The sequence below is a fragment of the Lupinus angustifolius genome, chromosome LG06 (genome assembly GCF_001865875.1).
Source record: "Lupinus angustifolius cultivar Tanjil chromosome LG06, LupAngTanjil_v1.0, whole genome shotgun sequence".
Classification (NCBI taxonomy): Eukaryota; Viridiplantae; Streptophyta; class Magnoliopsida; order Fabales; family Fabaceae; genus Lupinus; species Lupinus angustifolius.
Window position 1 is genome coordinate 9,319,226 of NC_032014.1, and position 11,441 is coordinate 9,330,666.

Genomic DNA, 11,441 nt, shown 5'->3' on the forward strand with positions numbered 1-11,441 from the left:
CCATGAACACAAGTTGTTCATGGTTTCAACAAAATATTTTCATTAGTTCAAGAACAACATCATTTTCGGTTTTTGAAGAGAAAATGAGTTAGAAAGCGTTTTAGAAAATTTCAACGGTTGAATATGTTCTTGACATACTCATGAATGACATACTTAAATCTCATCAACATCCATTGGTTGAATGTTGAGAGATCAAAGATTGAAGATGGAAGAAGACATGAGAAAAATGAGAGAAAAATGGAGAGAGGATTTACCTCTTCTTTGAAAATGCAAGAGTGAGTGAGTGAAGTGTGAAGTGTGAAGTGTGAGGGTTTAAGGGGAAAGAGGAAAATCAGATTTCCCTCTAGGCAATCATCAAAAAAAATCCCTAGGGTGGCTAATGAGATCATGAGATATTTTGAGAAAGTGACGGGATATTTGCTTTATGGAAGTCAACTCACACATCCCAATGCAAAATGATCACCTTGTGGACACGTGCGATAAACATGCCAGAGTATTATCGGCTAATACTCGATCGGGTATTATAAATCGTCCGATCGTAATATCCGATTAGAATTTCGGATTTCGGCATTCCGAGTGAAAAATATTTAGAAAGTAGGTATGGGTGTATTCAGGGTCTATATTGACTCAAAATTAGGTATGAGTGTATTCATGGTCTATATTGACTCAAAATTAAATTACGAATCCAACGGCACGATCAGAATTCGATTCCGAGTTACGGAACTCAAAAAGACACTTTTTGAGCCGTACCGGGCGGATTTTGGCCCCGACAGTGGTCCAGAACCGACTGTCTCCAAAAATTACCAAAATTTATCAAAAAATCGGAAATAAAATTTCAAGAATAAAACTAAACTAGAGTTTCTTCTAATTCCTTACCGATAATTCCCAGAAATTCATTTTCGAATATATAATTAATGAAAATATTAGTAAAATCTTATAATTCAAACTCATAAAATTCACGGTGTTACAGATCACGTGTATGCGGTTGAGCTAGTACGACGTACTAGCTCTGATACCACTTGTTAGGTATGAGTGACATAATATACGTAGAAGGGGGGTTGAATAGGTGCCGCGGTTCTCAAATGCCGCTATTCACACCAAAGCTCTATTTTGGAAAATCACCTAGTTAATCGATTAAAGGATTGTCTTAATCGATTAAATCACACTTAACAGATAGTTTTTGAATGGCTCGATTGCACAACCACTCACTGATTATAAGAAATGATACGACATATATATTTGAACAGAAATGATCTTTAAAACAGTAAAGAGATAAGGGTAAGAAACAACCTGCAGCAAGGTTTTTATACTGGTTCGTTTTGCAGTCCACTACAAAATTACATCTAGTCCTCCCTTTCCGATCTTGGGAGATTTTCTTCACTAAAACTGAAGTCAATGTATTCTACATACACACTTCCAATTACAAGACCTTGGACGCTACCTTCTTGAATTCCCAAAATCCCTACCTTCTTGGTTTGACCACACTTATCACCTAGGAAAACCTTTCCTACAATCCAGCCTCAGCCAAGAGGATGTTCTAAACTCAAGACCTCCAAGTCTAGGTGAAGACTCTCTGTATCTCATTGGTGGTACGACACCAAGAGACGACTTTCCTTATTACAAAAATACAACAAAACATAGTAATGTGAAACACAAAATAACTCAAATATTACAATTAAGAACAAGCTATAAACCCTATACAAATCTCACAAATTATTATGAATATGTATAAGATTAGAATCATGAAGAACATATAATTTCTACCCTAAGAAATATCTAAAAGAAATGAAAGAATCATGCAAGAAAAGAAAGATAGAATGATGAACACATTTAATCACATGCAATGGATGACATTTTAATCTCTAAGCATGATACTATCTCTTACTATTCTCACATGCAATTCTCTCTGCCTATATGACATACAATGAGCACGAAAATATGCAAATTAGCAATTCTAAAAATGAATGTATGAAGCATGGTGAAAAATCAAAGTTTATATAGAAAATTTGTTTTATCCCCAGTTAATCGATTAAGTGCCCTTTTAATCGATTAACGGACTGTTTAAAATAACTGAATTTTGTTTTTCAGTTATATGTTGAAACTGATTAAAACTGTTTTCGCGTTAATCGATTAAAGCCTTACTTAATTGATTAACTGACATATTTTCAGTTAATATATTAAATGGTAAACTACCTATATGTTATGTTTATCAACTATACATGTTTTACTATTATGTTATGCTTAAAATGCACAAATAACATGTATGATTAATGCATGAACATATAATAAACTAGATGACATGTCTCATGTAAATGATATGATAGTTTTTAGAACTTAGTGAGATTTGCATCTAGGTTTACCTAACCTAGACTCAATAACTAAGACACATATCTAAGACTCTAGTTTAGAAATGAAGCTCTTGAATCTTTGGCATGTTGATCTTGTTGAGTTATCTTTAAGCTTTTACTAAATCATTTGTCTTCATCAAAACATAGTCAAGCTAAGTGCTATCTTGACACTTTACACTTTCACTAATCGTAAGCAAACGTGATACAAGACTGGAAACTAGTTCTTTCCCAATCCTTGCTTTATCAGCAGAATTGGTGGATATAATATAAGTTTGAGCACAAACTTTTCCACTCTTAATTGTGAAGCTAAGGTCCTAAGGGATCAGTGGTGGAGTAAATTCCTTCATTGATGTGATCTTCCCTTCTTCAGCCAATGTGTGAAATGTTTCTTTAATTTCATATTCAAAAGCTTCATATGAAGTGGTAATGGCAACTTCAACATAGTGCTTGGTTCTTGGCTTGAGCAGACTCCAACTCACAAAAAATGCGGATGACAAATATAAAATGAGGGTGAAGTTGATGAACAAGAATAGAAGTGAAGGAAATGGTGAAAGAAGAGGATGACGGTAATGAGCATCCTGGCCATGGTTCTTGCCATCTTGGAGGGAAGAATAATTGTAGAGAATGATTTTCTTAAGAGCGTTGATAGTGACCAAAACTTTTAAGACAAAGGCTCTAATGTCATATTAGAAATCAAAGAGCATGAAAAGAATTGTGTATATCACTAATTGAATAAAAAAATGATATTGAATATTGCATGAGTTGAATTACAAAGAAACTAATCAACCTATTATATAGAAAATACAAGAGACTTAAATGTACCTAACTCTTAATTAACTAGTCTATTTTACATATGTTTTAATCATGAAAATTAAATTTAAAATGGTTACTTATTATGCAAAGTAAATGAGTTTAAATTAATTATTAGCTCAATACAATATTAACTAAAATACCAAAATATATTTCATGTGCTATATTTTGAAGAATTCTTCTATCTTTTAAAGTTAATATTGTATTGACTAGTAGTTAGTTTAAACCCACTTATATTGCATAACAATCAATCATTTTAAATTCAATTTACATGATTAAAATATATGTAAAATAAACTAGTTAGTTAAAGTTAAGTCTCTTGTATTTTTATCTAATAGATTGATTAGTTTCTTTGTAATTTAATTCATTCAATGTCATTATATTCATTCAATTATTGATATACACAATTCTCTTCACACTCTTCGATTTCTAATAGAGTTGCCATCAACATTAAGACATATAAAACTGTATGGTGGGCAACTCCAACAAACCTATGGATGAGATTCAATTGTTATAATTTTTGGAAATGACACCTCCAAATCCTCTTTTAATCGCCTAGCTTTGTAACAAAATGTTTGAAGAGTCATCTCAATTTTCCTCATATTAAATGAATTGTGGCTTAGCCAAGACCATCAAAGTATTGTAAGAAAAGATTTTGTCTGCCATGTTGCTCCCTTTTATCCAATTAATGTCATCATTATTGTTGAAGAATTCATTTTTATCCAAACCCACAGCTTTCCAAACTAGAGAAGCTATTGAATAGTCTCAAAAGTTTTGAATGATTCATTCTTCATATGCACCATATTTGCTATGGAAGTATATTCTGTGTTCTAAAAAGTATGCTCATTAGCGGTGTTATGTAGGGGTGAGGGTGTGCAAATGCACACTCTAATTTTTTTTAAATTTTATTAATACATTACCTACAATTTTTTAAGCCTACAATGAGAAGTCCAAATAGACAAAAAAAACTGCACAAATAAAAATTCTACTCAATCAATAAAAGGTTGCCATAATTCACAAATTCAAAATTACAACTTTGAACAACACACCAAAAATAGAAGTTTTTATTTCATACACATGAAAAGTCTTGCCTTCAAACACTATTTCACTTTGTAAGTGATTGGTTTTTATATAGCCAATTTGTTTTCCATTTCATTATTACTATTGTGCATTTCATTTTTCCATTGTATGTTTAATATAGTTTGCATTTAAATGTTTCTATTAGTTGCCTTCAAATGTTGTTTGCCTTTATCTCTTTTTGCTTGCTTCATTACAAATTTCATTGATTTTATATAATATTTCATATTACACTGAATTTGAAAGGTTAATTTGCCTTCAAAATTCAAAATGTTATAGCACCGCCTCTGCTGGATAAATAACTGTTTTGTCTTTATTTCTTTCAAAATTTCCATCTTAAGTCTATAGTACACAATAGTGGTTTGTAGAGCATGATCTCAGGGTCACTGCAATGCTTTTTCTAGGGTCCATAGACCGCTCTTGGGACTGAAATAATTGTCCACCTACATTAGCTCAACTTTAAAAAATGTGCCCATTTTATAGAAACACATTCCTTATATATGAAATAATTTATTATTTATTTTTTTAAACTTGACAAATTCTCACTATAGTATTTCTGATCATGGCAGGTTTGATCATTATGTTGTAGCTGATAAAAGTATTGCTGATATGGATAAGGAATTTGCTGATAAAGAAGCAGTGGCATCCTTGGCTTTAGTTCAATGCATACCTTGCATTCCTATTGATACAATCCATCAAGTTCCTGATATGTTAAGCTATGATGTTCCTTGTGCATCAATTGAAGAATTAAGCATACACAATGATAACATTATACAACCACCAATTCACATGGTTACTTCTAATCATCCTACTAATCTTTGTACTTATACTGGTTGGGGATGTCTTCTCAGTCATCCAACTTGGTGTATCAGTTATCATATCCAAATTGTGCCTTATTATCATTTACTTAAAGATCAAGTAATGCCATTATGTATAATACTATTATTGATTCTGTTTGTAATGTACATGTTCTTGTATTCTTTCTTTACTAGTTAAGTTAGTTAAGAAGTTTGTTAGGATTAGTCATTCATTTTAGTTTGTTATTCTTCTCTGCTATATATAGCAGCTTTGTTTTGTAATAATTGCAATGTAATTACAATTCATTTTCTCAATCAATAGAAGAAGCATTTTATTCAAGTTTGTATCATTCTTCTTTCTCCTCATCTCCTTCAACAATCAAAGTTCTTGACAGATGAAGACACTATTTCTAAGATGGTATCAGAGCATCTATTGATGCTCTGCTGCACCTTCGGTTAAATCTTTTCATTCTTTTCTTTCCCTCATTCTTCCTTCTCATAAACACATAATCTTCCTTTTCATAAGCATCAACAATGGACAGTGCCATTACCACAATTAACACTGTCAATGATCCATCTAGCCCATACTACATGAATCCGAATGAAAATCCTGGAGCTGCTCTTGTATCTCCACCACTCACAGGTATCAATTACCACTCTTGGTCTAAAAGCATGATGATGGCTTTGAAAACCAAGAATAAGATCCAATTCATAGACGAATCTCTACCTAAACCAGAGAAAAATGATCCATTTTTTTGTGCATGGGATAGATGCAATACTTTAGTTCTTTCATGGATCAACCACTCAATTCACCAATCCATCCTACAGAGTGTGCTTTGGATGGAAACTTCACTAGAGGTATGGCAAGACCTAAAGGAAAGATACTATCAGGGAGATGTGTTCAGAATTTGTGATCTTCAAGAAGAAATGTATGCAGCGAAGCAGGGAAACCAATCTATAAGTGTATACTTCACTCAATTGAAAGGTCTATGGGAGGAATTAGATGAATTCAAACCAATACCTGGATGCCCTTACCCAAGTCAGTGCAATAAGGAATTCATCAAAATCATCAGAGGCTATAGAGAGAATGATCATGTCATCAGGTTTCTTAAAGGACTTAATGAACAATACTCAGCTGTGAGGTCATAAATTATGTTGATGGATCCATTGCCTTCTTTGAATAAAGCCTTTTCTCTCCTCATCCAGCAAGAAAGACAAATAATGGGGATTACTGGAATATCAGATGAAGCCAAGATTCTTACTAGCACATGAGCAGATTCATCAACTAAAACAAGATTCAGAGGAAGATTTTTCAATGGATCAACTGATTCAGGCTCTGGAAGAGGATATAACACTGCCAACACTGGTGGTGGCAGAGGAAAAGGAGCATTCAATACTAAGGTATGCTCCTTTTGTAACAAAGTTGGGCACACAATAGATGTGTGTTACAAGAAACATGGGTTCCCTCCCCATTATAAGAGAAATGGGAATATGAACAATGTCACTAGCAATAATGAGGATGAAGATCCAATGAACAAAGACAACTTTGAATGTTTCATAGTAGATCAACATAAAGCTATCTTGGCAATGATCAAAGAACCATCCAACCACCATGAGGAGGATCACCAAGTTAATCAATTGACTAACCAGATAACTGGTATGGAATCCTCAAGCTCAGGTAATTCTAAATCCATCACTTACTCTATGAAATCAAGGAAATGGGTCCTTGATTCTGGGGCAACTGATCATGTTTGTTTTTCCCTATCTGAATTTCAAACTTATAGACAGATTGACCCTATACAAATCAGATTACCTAATGGAAATGAAGTTAGAAGTAACATTGCTGGGACCATTATTTTTTCAAAGGATTTGTGCCTTAGCAATGTTCTGTACCTTCCCAACTTCACCTTCAATCTCATTTCCATCTCTAGACTAACCTCTGCCTTGAACTGCAAGTTAACCTTCACCAACTCCAAATGTGTGATGCAGGAGGAGTCCACATTGAGGATGATTGGTGCATCTGAGGCTAAAAGAGGTCTTTACATCATTAATTCTAAAAATTTGGCTTTCTGTTTTAGTAGGTATATCAACAATATAGAGAATCTTAGAACTAATGATCTTAATGAAAGAGATATATGGCATAGAAGATTAGGCCACCCCTCAAATTCTAAGGTTGTTGTTTTGAATAAAATGTTTCCTTTCATTCAAGTTAGGGACACTAGTATACCTTGTGATGTTTGCCACTATGCCAAGCAAAGAAAATTATCTTTTCAAGACAGTGTAACTAAAGCAAAACATGTGTTTGACTTAATTCACAATGATATTTGGGATCCTCTATCCATTCCTTCAATATTAGGACATATATACTTTCTTATCATTGTTGATGATAAGTCAAGACATACTTGGTTATTTTTCATGAAGGCTAAATCAGAAACATCTATGCTAGTCAAATCCTTTATAAGTATGATTGAAACACAATTTGACACTAAAGTTAAGCACATTAGATCAGATAACGGGCCTGAATTCAAAATGGTTGAGTTCTATAGCACTAAGGGCATTATTCATCAAACTAGTTGTGTTGAAACCCCTCAACAAAATGGAATTGTTGAAAGGAAACATCAACACATCTTAGAGGTCACTAGAGCCTTAATGCACCAATCCACTCTTCCTAGATGCTTCTGGAATTATGGAGCATCTCATGCTGTCTACTTAATCAATAGACAGCCCTCTGCTTATCTTGCCAATAAATCCCCTTATCAAATTATTTACAACCATGAACCTATTCTGTTGAATTTGAAAATTTTTGGTTGCCTATGCTTTGCTTCTACTCTAACTAATGATAGAAAGAAACTTGATCCTAGAGCTAGGAAGTGTGTGTTTCTTATATACAAAAATGGTATGAAGGGATATATATTGTTTGACTGTCTAAACAAAGAAACTTTTTGAAAGTGTGCATGTCAAGAGGAACACTTTGAAAAGCTCTCCTTGAATGTCATGGTTTTGATGAGGACAACTTGTGCCTAAAAGAGCTTGAAGATCACCAACAAATCAACGTGCTTAAGTCTTTATTTGGTACTAGGCTTAGACTAGATTCTAGTTTAAGTTGAGTCGAAGGCTTAGGGCACTTAATACATGTCTCATATTCATATATCTTTTAAATCATTTCATCCATGAGATATGTCCTTCATAATATGTTCATGTATTACATAAATACATGTATATGTGCATTCTAGGCATAAACTAAGTGTTAAACATGTATCATCTAAGTGCATAACGTATTTGATGTTTCATGAGATATGTTCATTTGATAATATGTTCATGCATTACATAAATACATGTATATATGCATTCTAGGCATAAAACTAAGTGTCAAACATGTATTATCTAAGTGCATAACATATTTGATGTTTTCTATTTGAAAATACATATTTTATTTAGTGTTAATCGATTAACCATACCTTTAATCGATTAACCCAACTGCTGTGTAAAGTGGTTGCCACTGGAACACGTTTTTGTAATGCAGTTAATCGATTAAAGGTTTACGTTAATCGATTAACCTAACTGATTTTTAAGTTGTTGAAACTGAAAAACTGAAAAACAGAATCAGTTATGATTTTTAGTCCCGTTAATCGATTAAGAAGGTATTTAATCGATTATCTGGGGTTCTGGACTGATTCTTTATAAACTGCGTTTTCAGAATTAATCTCATAAGTTGCATGTTGCATTTATTAGAGAGTTAGAGCATTCTACGTGTTAATTGCTGCATCTATTTGTTAATTGCATTAGTGAGTTTAGAAATGAGAGATTCCTTGCTTTAGGATTGAGTGCATTTCATGTTATAATCTCTCATGTTTTCCCTCACATGTTCATGCATATTTTGATGCGTTTTTTCATGAATTTTATGATTCTGTAACTTCTGTTTTCATAACTAATACTTGTCATTTCACATGTGTTTGTGTTAAATGTGCATTAGAGTAAAGCCTTCATGTTGTATTTGAGCTTAGGTATAGCTTAATATTACTCTTGTAATTCTTGTGTAATTGTTGTGAAAGGGAATCTCTTGGTGTCGTATCACCAGTAGAGATTGTGTGTTTCTTCATAGCTTAGAGTGTAAGAAAAGGAAAGAACGAGAGATTCTTTGGCTGGGGCTACGCCGAAAGAAACGTTTTCTTTATCGGTAGGAAGGGAGTCAAACCATTGGATAGTTTCTTTGATTTCTTGTCATTTGCTAAGTGTTGTAATTGGATAATGTGTTTGTAAATTACATTGATTCGATTATAGTGAAGGAAATCTCCCAAGTCAGCCGGGAGGCCTGGATGTAGTTTGCAGTGGACAGCAAACGAACCAGGATAAAAATTCGATTTGCAGGATTTGTTTCTCTCTCTCTCTTTACTGTTTTCAATCGATTTAATTTGTATATTTGATTCAACTAATACATTCTGTTCTTTTGTTGTATTGCAAGCTATTCTGATATACAAATTTGTAAGCTCTGTATTCGTTCTGTTATCGGTTATCTGTTTCGCATTTAATCGTTTCTGTAATTGCTTACTGGTTCTGTTTAATCGATTAATATTGCTGTGTTAATCGATTATCCTGTTTCTGTTAATCGATTAAAACTGTTTCTGTTTAAAACTGTTCTTTGTGTTAATCGATTAAGATTGTGCATATAATCGATTATCTTTCTTTCCTTAATCGATTAAGTAGTGTTGATTCAGCATTAAGTGTTGATTTGCGAAAAGCGGTAATTCTAACCGCGACACCTATTCAACCCCCCCTTCTAGGTGTATTGTAACCACTGATACCTAACAAGTGGTATCAGAGCTAGTACGAAGTGCTAGCTCAACCGCGTATTCGTGATCCTAAAGGGAAAAGGAATGGGTTCTTCAAATCCATTTGGTGGTGATGGGTCATCCATTAATCGACCACCAATATTCAGTGGTGAAGGGTATGCCTACTGGAAAGTGCGCATGCAAATTTTTATTGAAGCCATAGACTCGGATATTTGGGAATCCGTAGTCAACGGCCCTTACGTTCCACAACATCTTGTGGACGATCAACCTAAAGATAAACCGAAAAGTTTATGGACCGATGATGAGCGCAAAAAGGTCCAGCATAACCTGCGCGCCAAAAACATCATCACATCGGCCCTATCATATGATGAATTCTTTAGGGTCTCGCAGTGCCATAATGCGAAAGAAATGTGGGACACTTTACAAGTGACTCACGAAGGCACTAGCGAAGTCAAGCGCGCAAGATTGAACGCGCTGACCCACGAATATGAGTTGTTTCGCATGTTACCAAGCGAATCAATATGTGATATGCAAAAGCGATTCACTCATATTGTTAACCATTTAGTTGCTCTCGATAAATCATTTGCTAGAGGTGAACTAACTAATAAAGTTTTGCGTTGTCTTGACAGGAAATGGCAACCAAAGGTGACTGCAATTGTTGAGTCTAAAGATTTGGACTCTATGCCTTTAGCTACTTTATTTGGAAAGCTTCAAGAGCACGAAATGGAGCTGGGTCGCTTGACCATGAATGAAGAATCAGACCGGAAGAAGAAGAGCATCACATTGAAGGCCACGACCTCCAAAGAGAAAGAAGATAAAATTGATGATGAATCTGATTCCGATCTAGATGATGAAACTATGGGTCTCCTAGTCCGAAAATTTAGCAAATTCATTAAAAGAAAAGGAGGACTCAAGAAGTTTCAAAAGAAGGAAGCGAAAGAGTCAACCAGTAAAGGCAAGAATAACAAGGATCGCTTCACTTGCCATGAGTGTGGAAAGGTAGGGCACATGAGGTTTCAGTGTCCAACCTACCTAAAGAAGGTTGATTCAGAGAAGAGCACTCCCAGGGACTTCAAATCCAAGAAAGCTTACATCGTTTGGGATGTACCTGAGGAGGAATCGACATCGAGCACCTCTAGTGAGAAGGAGTCAGCAAAGCTGTGACTGATGGCCAGATCTGACTTTGATAGTTCAGACTCATGCAAGGATAATAACGAGGTATATTCTGACACCTCATCCACTTCGGATGATTCACCTCCTTATGATGTATTGTATGATGCTTATGTCGAGTTGCATGACGAATTAAAGAAATTGGCTAGAATTAACATTGATAGGAAAAGGATAATCCTAATAAACGAACAAAAAATAAGCCAATTGCAAAAAGAATTAGATGAATTAAAACTGGAAAATGAAACTTTAGATCTCATCTATTCCTGTAGCTCATGTAACTGCTCTGCTAATAACTTATGTCAAAAACCTGTCTGTGAGACTTGCGAGACTTTGCAAGAGGACAATTTTAAACTAAATGAAAAACTCACACGTCTCACAAACAGTAAACAGCAATTAGATAACTTGCTTAATCAAACTAGAAATGTTGGTGTTCGAACTGGTCTAGGTTA